The sequence below is a fragment of the Sarcophilus harrisii genome, chromosome 2 (genome assembly GCF_902635505.1).
Source record: "Sarcophilus harrisii chromosome 2, mSarHar1.11, whole genome shotgun sequence".
Classification (NCBI taxonomy): Eukaryota; Metazoa; Chordata; class Mammalia; order Dasyuromorphia; family Dasyuridae; genus Sarcophilus; species Sarcophilus harrisii.
Window position 1 is genome coordinate 650,999,324 of NC_045427.1, and position 14,919 is coordinate 651,014,242.

The following is a 14,919-nucleotide window of genomic DNA, read 5'->3' on the forward strand; positions in this document are numbered from 1 at the left end:
AATAAAAAGCTATAATTTTTTTAAAAAGTGAATGTTGAAAACATACGCATGTGTTTTGCAAATAAAAAAGCTCTAAAAAATTCAAAAGAAATCAAAAGTTAATGAGTTTGGTGGCTGAATGGAGGACAGACTGGAGTAGAGGTGATTTGAGGCAGCTAGTCCCAACAGTCCAAGCATGGGACGATCGGAGTTTAGTCTGCACCAGAGTGACAGAGGAGAGAAGGGGGCACAGTGGAGAGACAGGGCAAAGGGGAAATCCACAGGCCTTGGCAACAGGTTACCTGTGGGGAAGGAGGAGGAGAGTGAGGAGTTCGTAAGCTGTGGGACTGACAGTAACAGGGAAAGTAGAGGGGGAGGTCAAGGAGAAAGCTACCTACTGGACATCCAGTTTAAGATGTCCGAAAGGCAGTAGATTAGAAGTCAGCACAGAGACTGGGGCAGGCCGGGCAGATCCGAGAATCACCATTGCACAAGGTCATTAAATCCATGGGAGCCGAGGGGATCACCAAGGGAAACGGTATAGAGCAACGCTTCTTAAACTGTAGGTCTCGACCCCAGATGGGGGTCAAGTAACTCAACCTCAAAAACTTTGGCAACAGTAAAAGGTATCAGATGTTCTGCCCAGATTTAATTCTTTGGGCAAAAATAAACACGTGCATTTAGTATTTAACACACAAATTTGCTTTCCTCTTTAATAAATGATAGAATTAAATATATGCCAAAGAACTGCCTTAAAATAAATTTCTTTGTGATTTATTATCAATAAACTTATATACCTATTGGACATCCCTATGTACCTGGGGGTCACATCCAAATTTCTCATGCAAAAAGGGGGTGAGAGTGGAAAAAGTCTTAAGAAACCCTGACAGAGAGAAGAAGGAATCAGAGCAATGGACTGTAAGCTCTCTGAAGGCAGGGCCTGGTGGGTTATGCAATTTATAACACAATTGTTCTTAGGTCAAGTTCAATTTTTCATGACCCCATTTGAGCTTTTCCTCAGCAAAAAAGGCTGGAGTGCTTTCCCACATTCTTCTCCAGCTCATTTTGCAGATCAGGAAACTGAGGTAAACAGGGTAAGTGACTAGCTCAGGGTCACACAGCTCCAAAGTATCTGATCATTCTTGAACTCAGGAAGATGGCCTCCAGGCCTCAAACCTTACCCACCGTGACACCAATTAAATGCTGCATCTGACAATCGGCACATGGCCTAAAAAGGGACGATTTGGAATCTTTCCTCACCCCGTCCCAAATCAAAAGCACAGAAGCAAAGACAGAGCAAGTCAACCTTGCTTTCTTCCATAGGGAGGTCCTGCCTTCTCAAAGCAAGAGATGGGCCCAGAAACATGGTGGCCAGGTAGGAAAAGACAATGAAGATGCTGAAGGAGAGGTGGGAAGGAAAGAAGTGAATGAAGCTGAAAGGCCATGTCCTGGAAGACACAGGACCCGGGTTCAAGTTTAACTGCTACTCCATGTCCTTGCCTCCTCATCTCTAGAAGGAAGTCATCCAGGCAGACAATAGGGATTTATTAAGCACTTACTGTGTGCCAGGCACTGTGCTAAGCACTAGAGATGGATCCTATGAAGAAAGGAAGAAAACGACTATGTACATCCAATGAGGAAAACAGGAGGCAAGCTTCGGTGAAAAGCTGGCAGGGAGGGGGCAACCAGGAAAGGGCCCTGGAAGAAGGTGAGTCTAGAAGGAAGTGATTGGCCTGGGTGATCTCCGAGGTTCCTTCCTGTTCTGAAGCTATGATGCGAGTCTCAGTTTCCTGCCCAGCAAGAGGCCTTGTACTATCTGTAAACCCTAGGGTCCCCTTTCTAGCTCTAATTCTATGGTCCTTTAAAAGCACCTGGCCTCAGTTTCCCCTCTGTAGAAGAAGGAGGCAGTGGCCCGGATGACCTCTAAGATCCCTTCTAGCTTTGAGGGGAGGGGTGGGTGGCCCCCACCCCCCATTGACTGCTTTGATTTAAGGCAAAGGGCTCTGGGAGTGCTGATAAAAACCTGCTGGGACTACCTTTGGGGCGGCATCCCCACGCCGCACCACGCCACACCACAGTAGGCAAAGGGAGGCAGCAGTCTCGGTGCTGGAAGGTTGCCACCTGCTGAATCACCAACATCTCTGGGCTTTCCTTGGCTCGCTCCCATCCAAGGACTGACCAGACAGCAGGGACCTATCCCCTCCCCCCGCCCCCACCAGCCTGGGAAGTCTAATAACCTGGCTTCCTGATCCGGGCCCACATTTACCAGTTTGCAAAGAGAAAAAGTGGAGGGGGAGGAGGGGGAGGAGGAAAGGGGAAAGAAAAGCTGCTCCTGCCAAGCTCCCAGGGCTCCCTTCTCCCTCCTTGACGTTGTTCCCCACTGGCAGGCCAGCCTGGGGCTGGGCACGAAGCGTTCCAGGAGGGCCCACGCCTGGCCAAGCACCGGCCCCTTCCACCCCAAGCGGCGAAGGGAGCCCATGCTGGCCCGAGCGCAGGCCAAGGGAGGCCGCCCAGCTGCCCGCGGCGGCACAAGCCGGGGGCAGGCCTCGAGGCCGGCCGCAGCCTCCCGTGCGCCCGCCCTCCCGGGGCTCCCTCCGGGCCAGGGGCCGGGCCTCCCGAGGCTCCTGCCAGCGCCCCGCCAACATCTGGCCCCCACTTGGCCGCCTCCCCGGCTTCCCCTGCTCCTCCCCAGCCCTCGGCAGGATTTGGCAGCTGGGGGAAGGCTGTGAGGAGGAAGGGGTTAAGCCGCGTCAGACCGAGGCGGGTGGGGAAGCCTATCAGCTCCCGGCCCCTGGCGCCGAGTACCCCCAAACCCACCTCACTAACGCCAGCCTCGAGCCGAGCTGGGGCTGCAGGAGGCGGGGAGGTCGAAGGGGCGGGCTGGCCCCGGGGCGCTGCCCTTGCCAAGAAGCCCTGCCCCGCCGAGCGGATCCTCCCCACGGCGGGCGGGAGGCGGCGGCGGCGGCGGCGGCGGCAGGGGGCCGAGATGGCAACCGAGGACCTCGGGGCGGCCGCTGCGGCCAGGCCCGGCTGAGGGACTCCCAGAGCCGGGAGGAAGGGAGCCAAAGCCCCGGGATCCTCCCTGGTCCGGCTAGGCCTTCTCTCCGTATCGCCACCCACCCCTCCCCTCAAGCGTGCAGCCAAGCCGGCCAGGAGCCGCCTCCGAGGCCGGGGGTGTGTGTGTGGGGTAGGGAGAAGCGGAGCACAGCTTCCTCCCTCCCCCGCTCCCGCCCCACCTGTTATGGCGAGGGGGGAGGGGCGGCGGGACGCCCCCCTCCCCGGCCCGGGCTGCCCCGGGATTGACCGAGTGAAAACGTGCTCCAGGGGGCGTCAGACGGGCCAGGGGCTAGCGCCTCTCCACACCCCGGAGTCGAGAAGCTCGGGGTTTTATCTTTCGGGGTCACGGAGCTCGGAGCGACTGAGAACCCCGCGAGGGTACGGGCTGGATCTCCTTAAAAACGCCCGCCCCCTTCCCCCCTCCCCGCCACACTCCACACTTCTGCCCCCCACCCCCACCCCCGCCAAGCAGAGCTGTCTCACGCTCGCCCAGCTCCTCCGGCACGCATCACCTCCCCAAAGGTGTCCACTCGCGAGCCTCCCTCAGCCTTCTCCCCGCCCTCAACACCCTCCGGGGACCGGACTCGGCGAGCCAGACGCCCGTTGGCCAACCCCACCCCCATGCCCCAGTTTGGGGATCCCAGCCCCCCTCCCCGGCGAGGCTCCGAGCGTGATCGGCGGCGAGGGAGGCGTGTGGCCAAGCCCGGGGGCCCCCCTCTGCCCCTTCGGCGGCCGGGGCGGAACGCCCGCCAGCCCCGTGCCCGGCCGTCTGGCCGGAGCTGCTACAGTGTATCCTCCCGTCCCCCCCCCCCCCCCCCCGCCCTCCCGTTACAAAGTAGCGAGTTCTTTCCCAGCAGCCCAGGACTCACCGAACTGGGGACAGGCGCTGGCTCTGGCCGCCTTCCGCTGGCGGAGTGCGGGGCGCAGCCGGGGACCTGAATCCGGTAAGCCCGCAGCCCTCCGAGTCCGGCGCGGCTCCGACCTCCCGGACCTCCTCGGCGTCCTCCAGTTCCCGGCTTCTTCCACCCCCTCCTCCTCCTCTTCCTCCTCCTCCTCCTCCTCCTCTTCCTCCAGCTCCTACCCTTCTTGCTGGCGGGGGGGAAACCTTCCAGTCCCTGCCTCCCCTTCTCCTTCTCCTTCTCCTCCTCCCCCACCGCCTCCTTCTCCCACCGCCTCCCTCCCCCTCCTCCGGCTGCTGCCTCGGTAGTGCGAAAGCTTCCGACTCGCAGCCCAAGCCTTGCCAGAGCTGAGCATGCCCAGTGCCGCCGCCCCGCCAGAGCCCAGCCGAGGCTCAGGCTCAGGCTCACCGGGCGGATCGGGGCTCTCCAGGTTTTCGCTACGGCCAGAGGGAGGGTGGAGGAAACCTGCCGGGGGCGGGAGGGGGAGTCGCGGCCCCGGGTTCAGCCCGGAGGTCCCAGCCCGCGCCGTCACAGGGTGCGGGGGCTGCTCTGCAAGGGCGGGAGGGGTGGGCGAAGTCTGGGGGCACGCTAGACCTTGGAATTCAAGTCCCACCGGATTGCGGGCTCCGGACCCCGACCCCGGGACCCGAACGGAAACGACTCGGGCCCTGCCCTCAAGGCACTTAGATTCTAGGTCGGCCTCCGGCGCCTGCTAGGCGCTTTTTGGCCCACCTGATTGACGGGAGTTCTGACCTGTCGAGGAAAGAGAGGGTTGGATGAGAGTAGAGAGGATCCGTCCCGGTGCCCTAGCAAACTATAGCTGAAATCTTGAGGGAAGACGTCGCGGTGGAGGGGATTCCCGAGCTGGGCATTGAAGGCCAAGAAAGCGTGAAAAGGCAGGGGCCGGAGGGAGCGCTCTGGAAGCCATCCAGATCCCCCAGGTTGCTTTTAGGCTCTTCTCCAAAGTAATCTCTCGGTGAATCTCCCCTGATTCCCCCCACCCAGTGCCACTCCCCAGGCCTGGCGTCTAAATTAATTGGAATAATTTCTTCCCTAAAATGTGCGGCGAGGGTGCTGATGGGACCCCCCCCCCCTCCTCTCCCCGCTTTATTGAAGTGGGGCACGAACTCTGACCTTTGAACTCAGGGGCTCGCGCTTCTCCAGAATGACTCGGGAAATTGCAGCTCGGTCCCGAGGGCGAAACCTCAGCTATAATTCCCATGAGGGCGTGCTCTGCTTGGGAACGCCGCGGGTGCTTTAGGAACATTAGTGAAGGAAAGGACGAATGCAAACTAGTCGGCCCCAGGAAAGAGGAAACGAGCAATCCAAGTTCGGGAAATTACTTGCCCAAGGTCAGACGGCCAGTGAGCTCTAGGACCCGATTCAGCCCTAAGCCGCCATTATCTTGGGCTTCCTGCGCGCCACAGCTAGTGTCTGTTTAGCGCTTTAAGGCTGGCAAAGAGGCTCCCGCTTGGGTCGGGCTGGGGCCAGTGGGTGATTCACCGGGTGCTTATTTAGCTTCTGAGGGAATGACAGCGGATCGGCAAGCGCGGAGGTCGGGGCTTAGCGCTGGGCCCGGCATACAGTAGGCACTTAATAAATGCTTGTGGCCCTCCCACCAACTAAGTGGACGTTCTGGAGTCCGGCAACAGGCAGGAGCTGGAGACCGATTGCGGACGCCCGAGCCCGCCACGCGCTAGCGTTTCCTTCGGGACTTCTGGGTGGCCGGAGTCCGGAGGCTTTCCTCTGTGGCCCGGCAGGAGACTCCCCGGGGCCCAAATGTCGTGCTCCCTGGGCGGTCAAGCCCGCTTTTATAATAACAAAAGAGGTGGCCTGGGGCCCTCGGGTGCCTTCCCCGCCCGGACGCTAAGTGACCTCCCGGGGAGAAAGCGTTCCGTAGTGCGGGGCGGGGGCGGGGCGGGGGCGAGGCGGGTGGGAGGCGCAAGCTCGGTCCGGAGTACTAAGGCTGGGTTTCCATTCGGCCCCTGACCTTTCCTACCCTCCCGACCCAGTGAATGTTTCCTGGCCAGCGGGAGCGCGCTGACGGCGGGGAGCGGGGAGCTCCTGGTCTCGGGCGAGGTCAGCGGCGGAGCGCTTCGCAAACTTTGCCCGCTGGAACGAGGTCACCGCGCTCCGCTCGGGGGCCGCCCTCGGACCCGGGTCTCCTAAAATCGGCCATTCTGGGATTCCCTTCGCCACGATCTGCTCTAACCCGGGCCGCTGACGTAGTCCCCGCTGCTCCTCCCCGCGCCCCGGCTTTCAGCTTCACCCCCATTTGGGATTTGCGCCCGTCACCCAGCCCCGGGGCGGAGGCCAGGGGGACCGGCCAGCCCGGTCCCGGAGTCGGGGTGGGGCGGCTCGAGAGAGCTGGGTCAGCGCCCAGAGGGGCGGCTGGGGCGGGGCTGAGGGTCTCCTCCCCCCGGCTCCCAGCTCCGGGAGCCTGCAGCTTCCGCAGCCCGGGCAGGGACGCCCTCGAGGCTCGGCCGGCAGACCTGGGGAGCCGGGAGGCTCCCGGGACGCGGGGGATCGGGAACTGCCCCCCCCCCCCCCCGAGGTTGACAGGAGAAGTAGAAGGGGCCGAGCAGCGGTGACCACGTGACTGTCCGAGGCACCTCAGGGTAGCCATCTTCCCGCGGACAGCCGGTCCAGCCCCCAACGACGCAGGCCAATCGCCGGGGAGGAGAGGGAGGGCAGGAGGGGGGGCCTTGGGGCGGGCCGCGCGCACACCCCGCCCACCCCCTCGGACACACCTCTCTGGCCGTCACTTCCCGCCCCCCGCTCATTTCCTCTAGCCTGCGCGGACCGGCCTCCCGCATCCTCTGCTCCATTTCCTCTGCTTTCCTTCCCTGGCTTTGCAGAGCCCCTTCGGAAGCGCGGGGCCCAGGGCGAGCAGCCGTCCCAGAGGCGGGGGGAGGGGGGGGCTGGGTTCCCGTCTCAACCCCTAGGAGCGTCCAGGGCAGCCCCCCACCCCTTCCTGATGGAGAGGCTGCCCGGGGCCGGCAGGTAAACAGGGGCTGGACTAGACTTTCCTAGGGTTTAAAAAAAAAAAAAAGGCCCCTAAAGTTGTTCCAGCCCGGCCCCCTCATTTTACTGAAGAAGAAACTGAGGCCAGAGGGGAGAAGGGATTTTGTTCTTGGCTCTTAAGGCTGACACCTTAGTCCAGCCCCCTTGGGTCTGGGAGTTGTTCTGCAATTGTGTCATATTATTGGCTTGAGAAACTCCCTGTGTGGAAAGACCTCCCGGCCCTGTCACTGAAAAATGGCGCCAGGAGAGAGTGAGGCTGACCCGAGTGCAACTTTTTTAACCCAGCTTCTTCCCGTGTCCTGTGATGTCACTGGGCCTCCCCTGAAAAAGGAAGGACAAACAACAAGTGAGCTCCTACTGACTACACTGTTCTAAATGGTGGGAGTACAAATAGAGGCAAAAGGGTCCCTGCCTCGAGGTACTGACGCTCCCAAGGGCTAGGTCCCGAGCAAACACATATAAACAAGCAAGCCTTATTCGGATAAACAGAAAGCAATTAACAGAGGGCAGGCCCTGGAATTAAGGGCTTGGGAGAGGCTTCTTGTAGACGCTGGGATTTTAGTTGGGACTTGAAGGAAGGCTGGGAACGCAGAGAGAATTCCAGGAATGAGGGAGAACCAGAGAGAACGGCCGCAACCAAGAGAAGGGTTGCCTTGTTCGGGGGACAGCCGGGATGCCGTGTCCCTCGTCTGAAGAGTTCATGTTGCAGAGGAGGGCGTAAGGACTAGAAAGGGCTCTGAAGGCCAAAACAGTTTTTGGTGGGGGAGGCAATAGGGAACCATTGGAGTGGGTGGGGGGTGACCTGCTCAGACCTGGCTGTTGGAGGATAGCCAGGACTGGGGAGAGGCCCCTCACCCCCCCTCCCACAGCTATTACAACATTCCAGGAGGGAGTGGATGAGGGCCTACGCCAGTGGGGGCAGGGTAGATGATAGAAGGGGAAGCAGTCCTCAGGCCTGGATGGCAGCTTGGCTATGGGGGGAGGGAGAGACAATGGAGAATCCTGGATGACTCCTGGGGGGGAAACCCAAGGGTGGGGGAGGGTGTGGACACCCTTTACGGTAATAGGAAGGCTTTAGGAGCAACGAGACCAAGGTCTGTATTGGACACACTGAGTTTAAGATGTCTAGTGGACATCCGGCTCAGGATGTTGGAGATTGGAGGTCGGCAGAGATACTGAGCAAGGGAGCTCACAATGGGATGGTCATTAGACCTGGGAGCTGCTGAGTTCATCACTGAAAGTAGTGTGGAAGGAGAAGGGCAGAGGGCCCAGCCCAGAGCCCCAAGGGCCACCTGCAGCTGGAGGGTATTCTCTGCAGGCAGCAAAGGCCGCCCAAGAGGACCCAGTATGTGTCAAAGTCATGGCTTGACCAAGACCTTGGGGACCTGCTAGGCCAGCCCCAAGTTTTCCTTTGGACCATTCCTGTGATTGTGTTAGCACAGGGAACTCCTCTTCCCGGGCAGATCGGCACCTCTTCAGAAACCAGGGTCATAGCAGGAAGATTTCAGAAAGACTCACAGGAACTGATGCTGAGTGAAATGAGCAGGACCAGGAGATCATTACATGCTTCATCAACAATACTATATGAGGATCAATTCTGACAGACCTGGCCATCCTCAGCAAGGAGATCAACCAAATCAGTTCCAATGGAGCAGGAATGAACTGAACCAGCTACGCCCAGAGAAAGAACTCTGGGTGATGACTATGAACCACTACATAGAATTCCCAGTCCCTCTATGTTTGTCCCCCTGCACTTTTGTTTTCCTTCACAAGCTAATTGTACAATATTTCAGAGTCTGATTCTTCTTGTGCAGCAAAATAACTGTTTGGGCATGTATACTTATATTGTGTTTAACTTATACTTCAATATATTTAACATGTACTGGTCAACCTGCCATCTGAGGGAGGGATGGGGGGAAGGAGGGGAAAAGTTGGAACAAAAGGATTTGCAACTGTCAATGCTGAAAAATTACCCAAGCATATAAATTATAAATAAAAAGCTATAATAAAAAAGAAGACTCTCCTGGCCTCCTCGCCTCCCCTTCTGAACTTTGGAGCAAGAGACAGGGATTTCCTGAATGTCGACACCCCAGGGACTCCTGCAGCTAGACACCAAAAGTACAGAGACAGACCGGCGGGGAGTGGGGGGGGGGGGGGAAGAGAAGGAAGGGTAGATGGAGAAGAGAAGCTCAGACCTCTTGTTCAGTTGTCCGGCCTACTGTCTGTCCTTGGAAACCGGCCGGAGCTGGGGACAGATGGGGCCTAAGCCTTGGAGTGGCAGCAGCACAAGTATGGGACCCTGGGAGGGAAGGACTTCACAGGAAGCGGTGCCCCAGAGTCACTGTTTAGGTCCCTTTGGGAGGAGGCTGACAGCCTGATGCAGATGCTAATTGTCGCCTCCTGTGACAGCTTGAAATAAAGGTTTTCCTCTGCAAGTTTGTCAGTGGGTGCTCATCTGAATGCCCAGGACCTCGTTGCCTCTATTTGGGGAAACCGATACTTGTGCTCTTGTGGAATATTGTCCCAGAGTAAATTACCACTGTGGGCAAGAGAGGGCGGTGACTCTTTAAGATCGGACATGGTCCATGTGAGCTACAGAGTGCGGCACAGAGCACTGGGGCCACACTTTGGGCCATCTGGTACACACTGAGCTTTCCCCCTTACATCAAGTCAAGATCTACTTGTACTGTCCTTGTGCCCAGTTCTCCTATGTCCCCTCCTAGTCATCTCCTCGCTCTTTGTGCTCCTAAAAATCATTGAGGACGGGGCAGCTAGGGGACGCAGTGGAGAGAGCACCAGCCCTGAAGTCAGGAGGACTGAGTTCAAATACGGTCTCAGTTAACACTTCCTGGCTCTGTGACCCTGGACGAGTCCCTTAACCCCAATTACCTCAGCAAAAAAAAAAAAAAAAAGAAAAATAATTGAGGATCCCCTAAAGATTAGAGGATTAGTATTAAAAATTGAAGCACATCCTACTATTACTATGAAAACACTTTCAGCATTTGGGAGGCCAGAGTTAGAGAACCACCGTTCCGAACTGTCATTGCCCATGGTCCGACCAAGGACACAGAGTTCAGTGACCAAACCGTGGGGTTGATACCTCCGTGTACAAGCTCCTGGGAAAGGTATCAGACCCAAAATAAAATGGGAGGAAGCGAATGGCCTGGATTACATCTAGGGCATAATCCTTTGAACAAGTTTTTCCCCGATGCAGAAACTGAGCTTTTCAAGATAAATCTCGTCTTGGAGATTCAACGACATGGTTGTGAAGCTCAGAATTCCACAACTTCCAAGGATTCGAAGTGACGAAAAAGTGGGAATAGGTAACCCCTGGTGAGTTTTCAAAGAATACCTATATGCCAGAAGAGTCAGGGGTAAGCATTTGACTCTAAAAGACTTAATGGCTCCTTTGACTAAAAATGAAGAGGAAGAGAACTTCCCCCAGAATTCCCCCCCGTATTTTCATGGCATTTGCTTTGTGTTCTTATCTACTTGTGTTGGCTTTCTCTCAGGTAGGATGTAGGGCAGGTGAGCAACAATTCCATCTCTGTATGGCTGACACATAGTAGGTGCTTCCATATTGCATCTAAAATTGAATCAAATGCTGTCCAATCCTCTTGCCAGATGCAATTGCCCTCCCTGTAGTCAATGACTTCCTGAAACCGAACGGGTGCTTCAGATGATTGTCTCCCACAGTAGGACTGTCACTTCCATCGAAGCCTTGCCCTTAGCTGATGTCTGGGAGATCCCATTGGCGGCTCACACTGATAGGGTTTCTTTTGCCTTATGGCCTTTCCAATGAGGAGGGGGGGGGGGGGGGGGTCTAGTTATTTTCATCATGTGAGATGAAAAGAGTTCATCAATAATTAACACTTTTGCACAAGGATGTTAAATTTACACCCTTTCCTAACAGAACAAGACTCTTTTATTTGCCAAGTACCTTAGAATGACTTTGTCCAATAATTGGAAAGATTAGCCCACCACAGTTTGCCAAGAGGGGCCAATGTCAACTCTTTCTTATCATGGCTTCTAATGAAAAGTAAGAGATCCACAAAGACTCTGCCAGTTGAGGTTTATTTTCTCCATAATTGAAGGAAGTGATAAATTTCCATTCAAGAATAGTGAAAATAAACATGTAATTTTTCCCCCATCCAAGTTCACAGACTCCTGAAGCCTCAAGATCTATGATCCCATGTCTCAAAAATGCTCCCTTTCTTAATTATTATCTGTGTGGCCTTGAGCGCTCCCTGGACCTGTTTCTTCCTCATAAAATTGAGTGGAGAGTGGGCTTAGAGACTGGTAGAACTGGATTCCTTCCTTGCCTCTACCAGGACCTTGATGTATGGCCCCAAGGAACTGATCTCACCTTTTTTAAGCCTTGGTTTCCCTCTCTATAAAATGGGAAGAATAAGACCTCTACTAATTAGCCCTATAGGGTTATTTAAGAATCAAATGAGAAAGTGATTCTAAGGTGCTTGGTAAATAAAGAGTCCAGTCCTGTTAGGAAAGGGATGTGAATTTAAAATCCTGGTGCAAAAGTGTTTCACTGTCAAAAATACTGAAAATCACCCCCAAAAATGGTCTGTTCTTTGTAGAAAAGCATGATACAAGACATGGGGAAATTGTAAACATCTCAGCTACCCCATCAAAGATGAGCTCCTGAAAGCTATCCTGGGGGGCTACACTAGTGTTTCCCTTTTGGCAGACCAACTCAAAGGAGCAAAAAGTATTTAATGAAACCGCATCAAATCTGTAGATGAAAAGGACCCTACTGAACATCTGGGGTATAGAGGTCTTCAGGGAAGACTCATACCTGGAGTGTGAGGTTTGCTTGTCCACTTTTAGTGTCCACCTGTGGTTCCAAGAAGCTGTAGCATGCAGCGGCCACATCCTGGTAAATCCTTTGGGTAGATGGGCTACACCAGACTGAGGGTAATCAGCAGGCCTCAAAACCTATCTGAGAATTAGGGGAGTAACTACCCCAAGGGTGTGAAGACTTCCAGTGGAATGGGTGGATGAGAACAGTTTGTTCCAACAGCCACGAACATGTCTGAATCTGGTGCTATAGAGCAGTATAATGATTAAAAAAAGGTCAGAGTGAGTAATTCGATCGTTTTATTAGCAAGACCATCGTTATTAATAAAAGCCTGGTCATTTGGCTATCTTAGTTCAAGATCCCAAATGACAGTGGGCTCACAGTTCCTATGCCCTTCAAAGAGTAGATGTTCCTGAGGATTGGCAATCAACTCTGATCACCACAACAGAAGGTAGGCTGACATTTTGGGTTAATGTGACCTTTATCACCAAAATCTTGGTCAAAGAAACATCAACTGCCATGTTACCTCTATGACAAAGGAGGATCCACATATTCCCAATGAGTAAGAATGCATTCATTAGCCTAAAATTAGAATTTCTTTTATTGTCTCATTAGCTCCTGGCTTGGAGCTAATTTCTTCCTTCCTTCCATCCTTCCTCCCTCCCTTCCTCCCTCTCTCTCTTCCTCTCTCCCTTCCTTCCTTCCTTCCTCCCTCCCTTCCTTCCTTTCTTTCTTTCTCTCTTTCTTTCTCTTTATTAAAGCTTTTTATTTTCAAAACATGCATGAATAATTTTCAACATTCACTGGGTACATTTCTAAGAGAGATTTCCCACACCGGTTGGTTTTAGTTATTAAATATAAGAGAGAAGCATTCATTTCTCACAGCACTTAGAGATTGAATGGACATCAAAGATGCTCACGTCATTCACTGTACCGTAGGCCATTGTCAATCGTTCCGACTTTTGTTTTGCCCCTGAATTTCAATGATTCTGCAAGAAACTAAGGCTGACAACTCTGTGCAGCTCTCCTTCACTTAAACCCAATTTATGCCCGAGTCAAATGACATCACTCATACCATTTTATCATTTTTATGTATTTCAAAGTCTTATGGTGACAGGCAAGTGATGTAGCAGCAAGTGCAGAAACACTGGGAGCTCAGTCACAGCCCTGCACATGGGTGGTCCAAGCTACAGGGTGGACTTCTCACCAGACTGAAGCAGCAGTGGGACTCGGCAGCCCCCTGGGTGTCTTAGCAGCCTTTTTTAGGATCACACTGGTCACCTCCTGGTGTGAGGAAGGGGCTACAAAAGATTACCAAAAACTGTCTACTTCATCTCACCTAACTCTGACCCGCTTACTACAGCAGGCAAGGATCATGCTTTGTGGTCAAAACACACACACACACAAATGGACAAAAATGTTTGCAAAGATAGTTCTCCTCCCAATCAGTATACAGAACATGTGTGTGCTTATAAACGGAACAAAATCCAGGAGACCTAAAAGACAAACAGCTCTTGTTGCAAGAGAACTTAGCATGTATGGCATTTAAATAGCAGCCCTGAGGGAGAGAAGGCTGGTAAATGAAGGTCAGCTTACTGAAGTCGGGGCCAGATACGTGTTTTTCTGGAGTGGCCAAAGTGAAGTGAAACTGGCATAGGTTTTGCAATCAAAACTAATCTAGTCAACAAGCTGGGATGCCCACCGATAGGAATAAATGACTGGTTTGGGACAATGTGATTGCCACTTGCAGGAAAGTGCCCATCATCAGTACCTATGTTCCCATAATGAGGAACCCTGATATGGTCAAAGAAAAATTTTATAAAAACCTGAAGACCCTCATTATCAGTGTGCTAAAAGAAGATAAGCTTGTAATTCTGGGTCACTTCAGAGTAGGCACAAACTACCAGACATGGCAGGGAGTCCTTGGGAAGAATAGAGTCAGAAACAGCAACAGTAGGGGTCACTTACTACTGAAAACTTGTGCATCTCATGATCTTCTCATCCCTGACATTGTCTTCCATTGACCCAGACACAATAAAACTCTGTGGGTACGCCCTTGAAGCAAACATTGGCATTTAATAGACTATGTTATTATATGGAGCTGGGAAAGGGTATAAGAGTGACAAATCGATGTCTGGTGCAGAGTGCTGGACAGAGCATACACTTATCCTCTCCAAGCTAAACAACTGCATTCAACAAATGCAGCAGCCCCAATGCAAGACAACTTAGACTTAACACCAACAGATTAGAAAACTTCTTATGTAAATAGTTTGTTATGGATTTGGAGGGAAAGCTGAGCTAATACATGGCTGGCAACAATGGAGCAGAAGAATAGGCAGCTTTCAGAGATTTGGCGACTCAGAACACTCATGCACATCAGGACGGATCTGATAAAAATGATGGGGAAATTCCGAATCTACAAAATGGAAAAACAAGAATTCTACAGGATTTACCAGCAGAATGACTCCTTCATCTCAAAAAAGACAGTGTTTAATTCCATCAAAAATGCAATGCAAGCAAAGCTTGGAGAAATGTGGGATTCTTGGCTCAATAAAAAGGCAGATGAAATCCAATTTTTTTCCCCTGATAATCACAATCCAAAAAACTTTTAGGTTGTCCTGAAGGCTATCTATGGGCCAAAGAACTATAGTGCCTCTCAACTACTCAGAATTGGTGTAAGCATACTGATTAGCGATAAGTTCATGATCTGGAGAGATGGGCTGAACACTTCCATAATGTTCTTAACTGACTCATCAACTACTGCTGAAACCATTGACTTTATCTCAGATTGAAGTCAATTCCTACCTAGCTGAAGTTCTTATTGAAAAAAAGGGATTTTGAATGCTATTAAGTTCCTCTTATGTGACAAAGCACCTGGTGCTGATTCTACCTGAGATTTACCGGGGGGAGGGTCCACTGCTCATATAATTTAGTTAGCAAAAGGTCCAGGACTTGTCCATCTCTATAAAAGAAAAGGAAATAGGTTGTCCTGTGACAATCTCAGGGTCTCTCTCTTGGTCACCGCTGACAAGATTCTTGCCAGAGTCCCCTCAGTAGACTGAGCCTTCATCTGGAAGATGGTTATCTACCTGAAAGGCAGTATGGCTTTAGAAAGTGGCAAGGAATGGTCGATATGGTATTTAT

The 14,919-nt window shown here is 53.1% G+C and overlaps 1 protein-coding gene across 3 annotated transcripts in view; it reads right to left on the reverse strand.

Annotated features, from left to right (window-relative positions):
• SGMS1 (sphingomyelin synthase 1) overlaps window positions 1-5,110 on the reverse strand; it is a 173,799-nt gene extending 168,689 nt beyond the window's left edge. For 2 of the 3 annotated variants that reach the window (XM_031956971.1, XM_031956969.1), the window contains exon 1: window positions 3,906-4,135. The gene's annotated coding sequence lies outside the window, so the exon portion shown is untranslated. Of the gene's footprint in view, window positions 1-3,905; window positions 4,136-5,069 lie in introns of those variants that run through there. The other variant, XM_031956970.1, reaches the window with a different exon arrangement.
• Window positions 5,111-14,919: the final 9,809 nt, after the last annotated feature.